The sequence below is a fragment of the Pristiophorus japonicus genome, chromosome 21, assembly GCF_044704955.1.
Source record: "Pristiophorus japonicus isolate sPriJap1 chromosome 21, sPriJap1.hap1, whole genome shotgun sequence".
Lineage (NCBI taxonomy): Eukaryota > Metazoa > Chordata > Chondrichthyes > Pristiophoridae > Pristiophorus > Pristiophorus japonicus.
In genome coordinates, this window is record NC_091997.1 from 57,108,987 (window position 1) to 57,126,573 (window position 17,587).

Genomic DNA, 17,587 nt, shown 5'->3' on the forward strand with positions numbered 1-17,587 from the left:
TATTACACTAGACCCTGTATCTGTTTATATTACACGAGACCCTGTCTCTGTTTATTTTACACTGGACCTGTCTCTGTTTATATTACACTAAACCTTGCCTCTATTTATATTACACGTGACCCTGTCTCTGTTTATTTTACACTGGACCTATCTCTGTTTATATTACACTAGACCCTATCCCTGTTTATAATTACACCAGACTCTGTCTCTGTTTATATTACACTAGACCCTGTCCGTGTTTATATTTCACTCGACACTGTCCCTGTTTATATTACAGTAGACCGTGTCTCTATTTATATTACATGAGACCCTGTCTCTGTTTGTATTACACAAGACACTGTCTCTGTTTATATTACACTAGACCCTGTCTATGTTTATATTACACCAGACTCTGTCTCTGTTTATATTACATGAGACCCTATCCCCGTTTATATTACAGCAGACTCTGAATCTGTTTATATTACACTAGACCCCGTCTATGTTTATATTACCAAGACTCTGTCTCTGTTTATATTACACTAGACCCTGTCTCTGTAAATATGACACTGGACCCTGTCCCTGTTTGTATTACAGTAGACCGTGTCTCTATTTATATTACACGAGACCCTGTCTCTGTTTATATTACACAAGGCACTGTCTCTGTTTATATTACACGAGACCCTGTCTATGTTGATATTACATCAGACTCTGTCTCTGTTTATATTACACTAGATCCTGTCCCTGTTTATATTAAACCAGACTCTGTCTCATTTATATTACACTAGACGCCGTCCCTGTTTATATTACACTGGACCCTGTCTCTGTTTCAATTACACTGGACACTGTCACGATTTATATTACACTAGACCCTGTCTCTATTTATATTGCACTGGTCCCTGTCTCTATTTATATTACACTAGACCCTGTATCTGTTTATATTACACGAGACCCTGTCTCTGTTTATTTTACACTGGACCTGTCTCTGTTTATATTACACTAAACCTTGCCTCTATTTATATTACACATGACCCTGTCTCTGTTTATTTTACACTGGACCTATCTCTGTTTATATTACACTAGACCCTATCCCTGTTTATAATTACACCAGACTCTGTCTCTGTTTATATTACACTAGACCCTGTCCGTGTTTATATTTCACTCGACACTGTCCCTGTTTATATTACAGTAGACCGTGTCTCTATTTATATTACATGAGACCCTGTCTCTGTTTATATTATACAAGACACTGTCTCTGTTTATATTACACTCGACCCTGTCTATGTTTATATTACACCAGACTCTGTCTCTGTTTATATTACACTAGACCCTGTCGCTGTAAATATTACACTGGACCCTGTCTCTTTTATAGTACACTGGTCCCTGTCTCTGTTAATATTACACTGGACCCTGTCTTTGTTCATATTACATTAGAACCTGTCTCTGTTAAAATTACACTTGACCCTGTCATAGTTTATATTACACTGGACCATGTCTCTGCTTATATTACACTCGACCCTGTCCCTGTTTATATTAAACCAGACTCTGTCTCATTTATATTACACTCCGTCCCTGTTTATATTACACTGGACCCTGTCCCTGTTTATAGTACACTGGACCCTGTCTCTGTTTCAATTACACTGGACACTGTCACGTTTTATATTACACTAGACCCTGTCTCTGTTTATTTTACACTAGACCCTGTCTTTGTTCAGATTAAACTAGAGCCTGTCCATGTTTATATTACAATAGACCATGTCTCTGTTTATATTGCACTAGACCCTGTCTCTATTTATATTACACTAGACCCTGTCTCTGTTTATATTGCACTGGACCCTGTCCCTGTTTATATTACACCAGACTCTGTTCCTGTTTATATTACACTAGACCCTGTCCCTGTTTATATTACACTAGACCCTGTCTCTATTTATATTATACTGGACACTGTTCTTGTTTATATTACACGAGAGCCTGTCTCTATTTACATTACACGAGACGCTGTCTCTGTTTATATTACATGAGACACTGTCTCTGTTTATATTACACTAGACCCTGTCTCTATTTATATTACACAAGACCCTGTCTCTGTTTATATTACACAAGACACTGTCACTGTTTATATTTCATTAGACACTGTCCCTGTTTATATTTCACTGCACACTGTCCCTGTTTATATTACACTGGACCCTGTCTCTGGTTCTATTACACTAGACCCTGACTCTGGTTGTATTACACTAGACACTGTCCCTGTTTATATTACACTCGACCCTTTCACTGTTTATATTACACTAGACTGTGGCTCTATTTATATTACACGAGACCCTGTCTCTGTTTATTTTACACTGGACCTGTCTCTGTTTATATTACACTAGACCCTGTCTCTGGTTATATTACACTAGACCCTGTCCCTGTTTATATTACACTAGACACTGTCCCTGTTTATATTGCACTAGACCGTGTCTCTATTTATATTACAAGAGACCCTGTCTCTGTTTATATTACACAAGACTGTGTCTCTGTTTATATTATAAGAGACCCTGTCTCGGTTTATTTTATACTGGACATGTCTTTGTATATATTACACTAAACCGTGCCTCTATTTAAAGTACACGAGACCCTGTCTCAATTTATTTTACACTGGACCTATCTCTGTTTATATTACACTAGACCCTATCCCTGTTTATATTACACCAGACTCTGTCCCTGTTTATATTTCACTAGACACTGTCCCTGTTTATATTTCACTGCACACTGTCCCTGTTTATATTACACTGGTCCCTGTCTCTGTTTGTGTTACACTACACCTGTCTCTGGTTGTATTACACTAGACACTGTCCCTGTTTATATTTCCCCAGACACTGTCCCTGTTTATATTACACTAGACCCTTTCTCTGTTTATATTACACGAGACCCTGTCTCTGTTTATTTTACACTGGACCTGTCTCTGGTTATATTACACTGGACCCTGTCCCTGTTTATATTACACTAGACACTGTCCCTGTTTGTATTACACTAGACACTGTCTCTGTTTATATTACACTAGACCCTGTCTCCATTTATATTACACGAGACCCTGTCTCTGTTTATATTACACAAGACACTGTCTCTGTTTATATTTCACAAGACACTGTCACTGTTTATATTTCACTGCACACTGTCCCTGCTTATATTACACTGGACCCTGTCTCTGGTTGTATTACACTAGACACTGTCCCTGTTTATATTTCCCTAGACACTGTCCCTGTTTATATTACACTAGACACTTTCTCTGTTTATATTAGACTAGACTGTGTCTCTATTTATATTACAATAGACCCTGTCTCTGGTTATATTACACTAGACTCTGTCCCTGTTTATATTACACTAGACACTGTCCCTGTTTATATTACACTAGACCGTGTCTTTATTTATATTACACGAGACCCTGTCTCTGTTTATATTACACTAGACCGTATCTCTGTTTATATTACAAGAGATCCTGTCTCTGTTTATTTTACACTGGACCTGCCTTTGTATATATTACAATAAACCGTGCCTCTATTTAAAGTACACGAGACCCTGTCTCTATTTATTTTACACTAGACCCTCTCTCTACTTATATTACACGAGAGCCTGTCTCTGATTATATTACATGAGACACAGTCTCTGTTTATATTACACTAGACCCTGTCTCTATTTATATTACACTGGACCCTGTCCCTGTTTATATTGCACTAGACCCTGTTCCTGTTTATATTACACGAGACCCTGTCTCTATTTATATTACACTGGACCCTGTCTCTGTTTCAATTACACTGGACACTGTCACGTTTTATATTACACGAGACCCTGTCTCTATTTATATTACACTAGGCCCTGTCTCTATTTACATTACACGAGACCCTGTCTCTGTTGATATTACATGAGACACTGTCTCTGTTTATATTACACTAGACCCTGTCTCTATTTATATTACACGAGACCCTGTCTCTGTTTATATTACACAAGACACTGTCCCTGTTTATATTTCACAAGACACTGTCCCTGTTTATATTTCACTGCACACTGTCCCTGTTTATTTTACACTGGACCTGTCTCTGGTTATATTACACTAGACCCTGTCCCTGTTTAGATTAAACTCGACCCTGTCTCTGTTTATATTACACTAGACCCTGTCTTTGTTCAGATTAAACTAGAGCCTGTCTCTGTTTATATTACAATAGACCCTGTTACTGTTTATATTGCACTAGACCCTGTCTCTATTTATATTACACTAGACCCTGTCCCTGTTTATATTACACTAGACCCTGTCTCTATTGATATTACACTGGACCCTGTCCCTGTTTATATTACACTAGACCCTGTCTCTATTTATATTACACTGGACACTGTTCCTGTTTATATTACACGAGAGCCTGTCTCTATTTATATTACACTAGGCCCTGTCTCTATTTACATTACACGAGACGCTGTCTCTGTTTATATTACATGAGACACTGTCTCTGTTTATATTACACTAGACCCTGTCTCTATTTATATTATACAAGACCCTGTCTCTGTTTATATTACACAAGACACTGTCTCTGGTTATATTACACGAGACCCTGTCTCTGTTTATTTTACACTGGACCTGTCTCTGTTTATATTACACTAGACCCTGTCTCTGGTTATATTACACTAGACCCTGTCCTTGTTTATATTACACTAGACACTGTCCCTGTTTATATTTCCCTAGACACTGTCCCTGTTTATATTACACAAGACCCTTTCTCTGTTTATATTAGACTAGACTGTGTCTCTATTTATATTACACGAGACCCTGTCTCTGTTTATTTTACACTGGACCTTTCTCTGGTTATATTACACTAGACCCTGTCTCTGGTTATATTACACTAGACTCTGTCCTTGTTTATATTACACTCGACACTGTCCCTGTTTATATTACACTAGACCGTGTCTTTATTTATATTACACGAGACCCTGTCTCTGTTTATATTACATTAGATCGTGTCTCTGTTTATATTACAAGAGACCCTGTCTCAGTTTATTTTACACTGGACCTGCCACTGTATATATTACAATAAACCGTGCCTCTATTTAAAGTACACGAGACCCTGTCTATATTTATTTTACACTGGACCTATCTCTGTTTATAGTACACTAGACCCTATCCCTGTTTATATTAAACTAGATCCTGTCTCTGTTTATATTACACTAGACCCTGTCCCTGTTAATATTACACTGGACCCTGTCTTTGTTCAAATTGCATTAGAACCTGTCTCTGTTAAAATTACACTCGACCCTGTCACAGTTTATATTACACTGGGCCGTGTCTCTGCTTATATTACACTCGACCCTGTCCCTGTTTATATTACACCAGACTCTATCTCGTTTATATTGCACTAGACCCCATCCCTGTTTATATTACACTCGACTCTGTCCCTGTTTATATTACACTGGACCCTGTCTCTGTTTCAATTACACTGGACACTGTCACGTTTTATATTACACTAGACCCTGTCTCTATTTATATTACACGAGGTCCTGTCCGTATTTACATTACACGAGACCCTGTCTCTGTTTATATTACATGAGACACTGTCTCTGTTTATATTACACGAGACCCTGTCTCTATTTATATTACACGAGACCCTGTCTCTGTTTATATTACACAAGACACTGTCCCTGTTTATATTTCACTAGACACTGTCCCTGTTTATATTTCACTGCACACTGTCCCTGTTTATATTACACTGGACCCTGTCTCTGGTTGTATTACACTAGACACTGTCTCTGGTTGTATTACACTAGACACTGTCCCTGTTTATATTTCCCCAGACACTGTCCCTGTTTATATTACACTAGACCCTTTCTCTGTTTATATTACACGAGACCCTGTCTCTGTTTATTTTACACTGGACCTGTCTCTGGTTATATTACACTGGACCCTGTCCCTGTTTATATTACACTAGACACTGTCCCTGTTTGTATTACACTAGACACTGTCCCTGTTTGTATTATACTAGACCGTGTCTCTATTTATATTACACGAGACCCTGTCTCTATTTATATTACACGAGACCCTGTCTCTGTTTATATTACACGAGACACTGTCCCTGTTTATATTACACTGGACCCTGTTCTCTGGTCATATTACACTAGATCCTGTTCCTGTTTATATTACACGAGACCCTGTCTCTATTTATATTACACTAGGCCCTGTCTCGATTTACATTACACGAGACCCTGTCTCTGTTTATATTACATGAGACACTGTCTCTGTTTATATTACACTAGACCCTGTCTCTATTTATATTACACGAGACCCTGTCTCTGTTTATATTACACAAGACACTGTCTCTGTTTATATTTCACAAGACACTGTCACTGTTTATATTTCACTGCACACTGTCCCTGTTTATATTACACTGGACCCTGTCTCTGGTTGTATTACACTAGACACTGTCCCTGTTTATATTTCCCTAGACACTGTCCCTGTTATATTACACTAGACACTTTCTCTGTTTATATTAGACTAGACTGTGTCTCTATTTATATTACAATAGACCCTGTCTCTGGTTATATTACACTAGACTCTGTCCCTGTTTATATTACACTAGACACTGTCCCTGTTTATATTACACTAGACCGTGTCTTTATTTATATTACACGAGACCCTGTCTCTGTTTATATTACACTAGACCGTATCTCTGTTTATATTACAAGAGATCCTGTCTCTGTTTATTTTACACTGGACCTGCCTTTGTATATATTACAATAAACCGTGCCTCTATTTAAAGTACACGAGACCCTGTCTCTATTTATTTTACACTAGACCCTCTCTCTACTTATATTACACGAGAGCCTGTCTCTGATTATATTACATGAGACACAGTCTCTGTTTATATTACACTAGACCCTGTCTCTATTTATATTACACTGGACCCTGTCCCTGTTTATATTGCACTAGACCCTGTTCCTGTTTATATTACACGAGACCCTGTCTCTATTTATATTACACTGGACCCTGTCTCTGTTTCAATTACACTGGACACTGTCACGTTTTATATTACACGAGACCCTGTCTCTATTTATATTACACTAGGCCCTGTCTCTATTTACATTACACGAGACCCTGTCTCTGTTGATATTACATGAGACACTGTCTCTGTTTATATTACACTAGACCCTGTCTCTATTTATATTACACGAGACCCTGTCTCTGTTTATATTACACAAGACACTGTCCCTGTTTATATTTCACAAGACACTGTCCCTGTTTATATTTCACTGCACACTGTCCCTGTTTATTTTACACTGGACCTGTCTCTGGTTATATTACACTAGACACTGTCTCTGGTTATATTACACTAGACTCTGTCCTTGTTTATATTACACTCGACACTGTCCCTGTTTATATTACACTGGACCGTGTCTTTATTTATATTTCACGACACCCTGTCTCTGTTTATATTACATTAGATCGTGTCTCTGTTTATATTACAAGAGACCCTGTCTCTGTTTATTTTACACTGGACCTGCCTCTGTATATATTACAATAAACCGTGCCTCTATTTAAAATACACGAGACCCTGTCTATATTTAATTTACACTGGACCTCTCTCTGTTTATAGTACACTAGACCCTATCCCTGTTTATATTACACTAGACCCTGTCTCTGTTTATATTACACTAGACCCTGTCCCTGTTAATATTACACTGGAACCTGTCTTTGTTCAAATTGCATTAGAACCTGTCTCTGTTAAAATTACACTCGACCCTGTCACAGTTTATATTACACTGGACCGTGTCTCTGCTTATATTACACTTGACACTGTCCCTGTTTATATTAAACCAGACTCTATCTCGTTTATATTGCACGAGACCCCGTCCCTGTTTATATTACACTCGACTCTGTCCCTGTTTATATTTCACAAGACACTGTCCCTGTTTATATTTCACTGCACACTGTCCCTGTTTATTTTACACTGGACCTGTCTCTGGTTATATTACACTAGACCCTGTCCCTGTTTAGATTAAACTCGACCCTGTCTCTGTTTATATTACACTAGACCCTGTCTTTGTTCAGATTAAACTAGAGCCTGTCTCTGTTTATATTACAATAGACCCTGTTACTGTTTATATTGCACTAGACCCTGTCTCTATTTATATTACACTAGACCCTGTCCCTGTTTATATTACACTAGACCCTGTCTCTATTGATATTACACTGGACCCTGTCCCTGTTTATATTACACTAGACCCTGTCTCTATTTATATTACACTGGACACTGTTCCTGTTTATATTACACGAGAGCCTGTCTCTATTTATATTACACTAGGCCCTGTCTCTATTTACATTACACGAGACGCTGTCTCTGTTTATATTACATGAGACACTGTCTCTGTTTATATTACACTAGACCCTGTCTCTATTTATATTATACAAGACCCTGTCTCTGTTTATATTACACAAGACACTGTCTCTGGTTATATTACACGAGACCCTGTCTCTGTTTATTTTACACTGGACCTGTCTCTGTTTATATTACACTAGACCCTGTCTCTGGTTATATTACACTAGACCCTGTCCTTGTTTATATTACACTAGACACTGTCCCTGTTTATATTTCCCTAGACACTGTCCCTGTTTATATTACACAAGACCCTTTCTCTGTTTATATTAGACTAGACTGTGTCTCTATTTATATTACACGAGACCCTGTCTCTGTTTATTTTACACTGGACCTTTCTCTGGTTATATTACACTAGACCCTGTCTCTGGTTATATTACACTAGACTCTGTCCTTGTTTATATTACACTCGACACTGTCCCTGTTTATATTACACTAGACCGTGTCTTTATTTATATTACACGAGACCCTGTCTCTGTTTATATTACATTAGATCGTGTCTCTGTTTATATTACAAGAGACCCTGTCTCAGTTTATTTTACACTGGACCTGCCACTGTATATATTACAATAAACCGTGCCTCTATTTAAAGTACACGAGACCCTGTCTATATTTATTTTACACTGGACCTATCTCTGTTTATAGTACACTAGACCCTATCCCTGTTTATATTAAACTAGATCCTGTCTCTGTTTATATTACACTAGACCCTGTCCCTGTTAATATTACACTGGACCCTGTCTTTGTTCAAATTGCATTAGAACCTGTCTCTGTTAAAATTACACTCGACCCTGTCACAGTTTATATTACACTGGGCCGTGTCTCTGCTTATATTACACTCGACCCTGTCCCTGTTTATATTACACCAGACTCTATCTCGTTTATATTGCACTAGACCCCATCCCTGTTTATATTACACTCGACTCTGTCCCTGTTTATATTACACTGGACCCTGTCTCTGTTTCAATTACACTGGACACTGTCACGTTTTATATTACACTAGACCCTGTCTCTATTTATATTACACGAGGTCCTGTCCGTATTTACATTACACGAGACCCTGTCTCTGTTTATATTACATGAGACACTGTCTCTGTTTATATTACACGAGACCCTGTCTCTATTTATATTACACGAGACCCTGTCTCTGTTTATATTACACAAGACACTGTCCCTGTTTATATTTCACTAGACACTGTCCCTGTTTATATTTCACTGCACACTGTCCCTGTTTATATTACACTGGACCCTGTCTCTGGTTGTATTACACTAGACACTGTCTCTGGTTGTATTACACTAGACACTGTCCCTGTTTATATTTCCCCAGACACTGTCCCTGTTTATATTACACTAGACCCTTTCTCTGTTTATATTACACGAGACCCTGTCTCTGTTTATTTTACACTGGACCTGTCTCTGGTTATATTACACTGGACCCTGTCCCTGTTTATATTACACTAGACACTGTCCCTGTTTGTATTACACTAGACACTGTCCCTGTTTGTATTATACTAGACCGTGTCTCTATTTATATTACACGAGACCCTGTCTCTATTTATATTACACGAGACCCTGTCTCTGTTTATATTACACGAGACACTGTCCCTGTTTATATTACACTGGACCCTGTTCTCTGGTCATATTACACTAGATCCTGTTCCTGTTTATATTACACGAGACCCTGTCTCTATTTATATTACACTAGGCCCTGTCTCGATTTACATTACACGAGACCCTGTCTCTGTTTATATTACATGAGACACTGTCTCTGTTTATATTACACTAGACCCTGTCTCTATTTATATTACACGAGACCCTGTCTCTGTTTATATTACACAAGACACTGTCTCTGTTTATATTTCACAAGACACTGTCACTGTTTATATTTCACTGCACACTGTCCCTGTTTATATTACACTGGACCCTGTCTCTGGTTGTATTACACTAGACACTGTCCCTGTTTATATTTCCCTAGACACTGTCCCTGTTATATTACACTAGACACTTTCTCTGTTTATATTAGACTAGACTGTGTCTCTATTTATATTACAATAGACCCTGTCTCTGGTTATATTACACTAGACTCTGTCCCTGTTTATATTACACTAGACACTGTCCCTGTTTATATTACACTAGACCGTGTCTTTATTTATATTACACGAGACCCTGTCTCTGTTTATATTACACTAGACCGTATCTCTGTTTATATTACAAGAGATCCTGTCTCTGTTTATTTTACACTGGACCTGCCTTTGTATATATTACAATAAACCGTGCCTCTATTTAAAGTACACGAGACCCTGTCTCTATTTATTTTACACTAGACCCTCTCTCTACTTATATTACACGAGAGCCTGTCTCTGATTATATTACATGAGACACAGTCTCTGTTTATATTACACTAGACCCTGTCTCTATTTATATTACACTGGACCCTGTCCCTGTTTATATTGCACTAGACCCTGTTCCTGTTTATATTACACGAGACCCTGTCTCTATTTATATTACACTGGACCCTGTCTCTGTTTCAATTACACTGGACACTGTCACGTTTTATATTACACGAGACCCTGTCTCTATTTATATTACACTAGGCCCTGTCTCTATTTACATTACACGAGACCCTGTCTCTGTTGATATTACATGAGACACTGTCTCTGTTTATATTACACTAGACCCTGTCTCTATTTATATTACACGAGACCCTGTCTCTGTTTATATTACACAAGACACTGTCCCTGTTTATATTTCACAAGACACTGTCCCTGTTTATATTTCACTGCACACTGTCCCTGTTTATTTTACACTGGACCTGTCTCTGGTTATATTACACTAGACACTGTCTCTGGTTATATTACACTAGACTCTGTCCTTGTTTATATTACACTCGACACTGTCCCTGTTTATATTACACTGGACCGTGTCTTTATTTATATTTCACGACACCCTGTCTCTGTTTATATTACATTAGATCGTGTCTCTGTTTATATTACAAGAGACCCTGTCTCTGTTTATTTTACACTGGACCTGCCTCTGTATATATTACAATAAACCGTGCCTCTATTTAAAATACACGAGACCCTGTCTATATTTAATTTACACTGGACCTCTCTCTGTTTATAGTACACTAGACCCTATCCCTGTTTATATTACACTAGACCCTGTCTCTGTTTATATTACACTAGACCCTGTCCCTGTTAATATTACACTGGAACCTGTCTTTGTTCAAATTGCATTAGAACCTGTCTCTGTTAAAATTACACTCGACCCTGTCACAGTTTATATTACACTGGACCGTGTCTCTGCTTATATTACACTTGACACTGTCCCTGTTTATATTAAACCAGACTCTATCTCGTTTATATTGCACGAGACCCCGTCCCTGTTTATATTACACTCGACTCTGTCCCTGTTTATATTACACTGGACCCTGTCTCTGTTTCAATTACACTGGACACTGTCACGTTTTATATTACACTAGACCCTGTCTCTATTTATATTACACGAGGTCCTGTCCGTATTTACATTACACGAGACCCTGTCTCTGTTTATATTACATGAGACACTGTCTCTGTTTATATTACACGAGACTCTGTCTCTATTTATATTACACGAGACCCTGTCTCTGTTTATATTACACGAGACCCTGTCTCTGTTTATATTACACAAGACACTGTCCCTGTTTATATTTCACTAGACACTGTCCCTGTTTATATTTCACTGCACACTGTCCCTGTTTATATTACACTGGACCCTGTCTCTGGTTGTATTACACTAGACACTGTCTCTGGTTGTATTACACTAGACACTGTCCCTGTTTATATTACACTAGACCCTTTCTCTGTTTATATTAGACTAGACTGTGTCTCTATTTATATTACACGAGACCCTGTCTCTGTTTGTTTTACACTGGACCTGTCTCTGGTTATATTACACCAGACCCTGTCTCTGGTTATATTACACTAGACTCTGTCCCTGTTTATATTACACTCGACACTGTCCCTGTTTATATTACACTAGACCCTATCCCTGTTTATAATTACACCAGACTCTGTCTCTGTTTATATTACAAGAGACCCTGTCTCTGTTTATTTTACACTGGACCTGTCTCTGGTTATATTACACTGGACCTGTCTCTGGTTATATATCACTAGACCCTGTCTCTGGTTATATTACACTAGACACTGTCCCTGTTTATATTACACCAGACTCTGTCTCTGTTAAAATTACACTCGACCCTGTCACAGTTTATATTACACTGAACCCTTTCTCTGTTTATATTAGACTAGACTGTGTCTCTATTTATATTACACGAGACCCTGTCTCTGTTTATTTTACACTGGACCTGTCTCTGGTTATATTACACTAAACCGTGCCTCTATTTAAAGTACACGAGACCCTGTCTCTATTTATTTTACAATGGACCTATCTCTGTTTATATTACACTCGACCCTATCCCTGTTTACATTATACTAGACCCTGTCTCTGTTTATATTACACTAGTCTTGGTCTTTTTTCAGATTAAACTAGAGCCTGTCTCTGTTTATATTACAATAGACCCTGTCTCTGTTTATATTGCACTAGACCATGTCTCTATTTATATTACACTAGACCCTGTTCCTGTTTATATTACACTAGACCCTGTCTCTATTTATATTACACTGGACCCTGTCCCTGTTTATATTACACTAGACCCTGTTCCTGTTTATATTACACGAGACCCTGTCTCTATTTATATTACACTAGGCCCTGTCTCTATTTACATTACACGAGACCCTGTCCGTGTTTATATTTCACTAGACACTGTCCCTGTTTATATTACAGTAGACCGTGTCTCTATTTATATTACACGAGACCCTGTCTCTGTTTATATTACACGAGACAGTGTCTCTGTTTATATTACACTAGACCCTGTCTATGTTTATATTACACGAGACTCTGTCTCTGTTTATATTACACTAGACCCTTTCCCTGTTTATATTACACCAGACTCTGTCTTTGTTCATATTACATTATAACCTGTCTCTGTTTATATTACACAAGACCCTGTCCATGTTTATATTTCACTACACCCTGTCTCTAGTTATATTACACGAGACCCTGTTTCTGTTTATAATACACAATACACTATCCCTGTTTATATTTCACTAAACACTGTCCCTGTTTATATTTCACTGCACACTGTCCTTGTTTATATTACACTGGACCCTGTCTCTGGTTGTATTACACTACACCCTGTCTCTGGTTATATTACACTAGACCCTGTCCCTGTTTATATTACACTAGACACTGTCCCTGTTTATATTACACTAGACCGTGTCTCTATTTATATTACACGAGACCCTGTCTCTGTTTATATTACACTAGACCGTGTCTCTGTTTATATTACACGAGACCCTGTCTCTGTTTATTTTACACTGGACCTGTCTCTGTTTATATTACACTAAACCATGTCTCTATTTATATTACACGAGACCCTGTCTCTGTTTATTTTACACTGGACCTATCTCGGTTTATATTACACTAGACCCTATCCATGATTATAATTACACCAGATTCTGTCTCTGTTTATATTACACTAGACCCTGTCCGTGTTTATATTTCACTAGACACTGTCCCTGTTTATATTACAGTAGACCGTGTCTCTATTTATATTACACGAGACCCTGTCTCTGTTTATATTACACAAGGCACTGTCTCTGTTTATATTACACGAGACCCTGTCTATGTTTATATTACATCAGACTCTGTCTCTGTTTATATTACCCTCGATCCTGTCCCTGTTTATATTAAACCAGACTCTGTCTCGTTAAATTACACTAGACCCTGTCCCTGTTTATATTACACTGGACCCTGTCCCTATTTATATTACACTGGACCCTGTCTCTGTTTCAATTACACTGGACACTGTCACGATTTATATTACACTAGACCCTGTCTCTGTTTATAATGCACTGGACCCTGTCTCTATTTATATTACACTAGACCCTGTATCTGTTTATATTACACGAGACCCTGTCTCTGTTTATTTTACACTGGACCTGTCTCTGTTTATATTACACTAAACCTTGCCTCTATTTATATTACACGTGACCCTGTCTCTGTTTATTTTACACTGGACCTATCTCTGTTTATATTACACTAGACCCTATCCCTGTTTATAATTACACCAGACTCTGTCTCGTTAAATTACACTAGACCCTGTCCCTGTTTATATTACACTGGACCCTGTCCCTATTTATATTACACTGGACCCTGTCCCTGTCTATATTACACTTGACCCTGTTCCAGTTTATATTACACGAGACCCTGTCTCTATTTATATTACACTAGGCCCTGTCTCTATTTATATTACACGAGACCCTGTCTCTGTTTATATTACACTAGACCCTGTCTCTAGTTATATTACACGAGACCCTGTTTCTGTTTATAATACACAATACACTTTCCCTGTTTATATTTCACTGCACACTGTCCCTGTTTGTATTACACTGGACCCTGTCTCTGGTTGTATTACACTACACCCTGTCTCTGGTTATATTACACTAGACCCTGTCCCTGTTTATATTACACCAGACTCTGTCTCTGTTTATATTACACTAGACCCTATCCCTGTTTATATTACACCAGACTCTGTATCTGTTTATATTACACTAGACCCTGTCTATGTTTATATTACACCAGACTTTGTCTCTGTTTATATTGCACTAGACCCTGTCGCTGTAAATATTACACTGGACCCTGTCTCTTTTATATTACACTGGTCCCTGTCTCTGTTAATATTACACTGGACCCTGTCTTTGTTCATATTACATTAGAACCTGTCTCTGTTAAAATTACACTTGACCCTGTCACAGTTTATATTACACTGGACCATGTCTCTGCTTATATTACACTCGACCCTGCCCCTGTTTATATTAAACCAGACTCTGTCTCATTTATATTACACTAGACCCCGTCCCTGTTTATATTACACTGGACCCTGTCTCTGTTTCAATTACACTGGACACTGTCACGATTTATATTACACTAGACCCTGTCTCTATTTATATTGCACTGGACCCTGTCTCTATTTATATTACAATAGACCCTGTATCTGTTTATATTACACGAGACCCTGTCTCTGTTTATTTTACACTGGACCTATCTCTGTTTATATTACACTAGACCCTATCCCTGTTTATAATTACACCAGACTCTGTCTCATTTATATTACACTAGACCCCGTCCCTGTTTATATTACACTGGACCCTGTCTCTGTTTCAATTACACTGGACACTGTCACGATTTATATTACACTAGACCCTGTCTCTATTTATATTGCACTGGACCCTGTCTCTATTTATATTACAATAGACCCTGTATCTGTTTATATTACACGAGACCCTGTCTCTGTTTATTTTACACTGGACCTATCTCTGTTTATATTACACTAGACCCTATCCCTGTTTCTAATTACACCAGACTCTGTCTCTGTTTATATTAAACTAGACCCTGTCCCTGTTTATATTTCACTCGACACTGCCTCTGTTTATATTTCACTAGACCCTGTCTCTGTTTATATTACACTAGAGCCTGTCTCTGTTTATATTACACTAGACCCTGTCCCTGTTTATTTTACACTAGACCATGTCGCTGTTTATATTACACTCGGCCCAGCTTTAGTTTTTCCTGCACTAGACGATGCCCACCAATATTGGAAGTGGTTGGGAGCAAACAATGAAAGTAGCAGTCAGAAAAAAAGGCTGTGGAAACAGAAATCGTGTAAATTTCGCTGAAGAGTTGCAATTGTTTCATTTCTTTCCAAACAAGGGACATAATAAGCCAGAGAATGTCAGATTTATTAACTTCACATCACGTACAGTTTCATTTTTACACCAACCATTTCACACTGGAGTTAAATCTGAGCAGACTGTGTGATGGTCATGTGATCACTGGCCAATAAAGCGCAGAGACTGGTGGGTGGCTGCTCATTGTCCTCGGTGTGATTTAATCCCCTTTCCCACTGAATACTGCGGACAGACATGGTCACCTTAGTAACGGAATGGTCAGTGTGACACTGCTTTCTAAATAAAACCACTCAGGCGGTGGGTTATCAATAATTGTTGAAGATATTAACAGTTTGTAGTTACATTTTAAATAAAAGCAAGTAAAATGCTGAGAAATAATTGATGAAGATAATAACTTATAAACATAGAATCATAGAAACATAGAAATTTACGGCGCAGAAGGAGGCCATTTCGGCCCATCGTGTCTGCACCAGCCGACAAAGAGCCACACAGCCCTCTGTCAACAGCCCGAAAGGTTACATATAAACCTATGAACAATGAACCATGGCGGAAAGGTTAAGAGCACCCAGCCCAACCAGTCCACCTCACACAACTGCGACATCCTTTATACTGAAACATTCTACATTCCTCCCCAACCGGAGCCATGTGATCTCCTGGTAGAGGCAAAAAGCCAGGTAAAAACCGACGCCAATTGGGGAAAAAAAATCTGGGAAAATTCCTCTCCGACCCATCCAGGCGATCAAAACTAGTCCAGAAGATCACTCTGGCCGTATTCGATTTCCTGCAGTACTTACCATCGTATCTGTGCCAGCCAACGCGAGGTTATCCAATCTACTCCTACCTACCAGTTCTAGGTCCGTAACCCTACAGGTTACAGCACTTCACGTGCCCATCCAAGCACCTTTTAAATGTGATGAGGGTTTCTGCATCCACCGCATTTCCAGGCAGTGAGTTCCAGACCCCACAACCCTCTGCATGAAGAAGCTTCCCCTCAAATCCCCTCTGAACCTTCCACCAACCACCTTAAAACTATGCACCCTCATAATTGACCCCTCCACCAATGGAAATAGACCCTTGCTATCCACTATATCCAGGCCCCTCAATATTTTGTATACCTCAATGAGGTCTCCTCTCAGCCTCCTCTGTTCCAATGAGAACAAACCCAGCCTATCCAATCTGTCCTCAGAACTAAGATTCTCCAGTCCAGGCAGCATCCTAGTAAATCTGCTCTGCACCCTCTCGAGTGCAATCAATTCCTTCCTATAATACGCCGACCAGAACTGCATGCAGTATACCAGCTGTGGCCTAACCATTGTATTATACAATTTAAGCATAACCTCCCTGCTCTTGTATTCTATGCCTTGGACAATGAAGGTAATCATTCCGTATGCATTTTTAACCACCTTATCCACCTGGCCTGCTACTTTC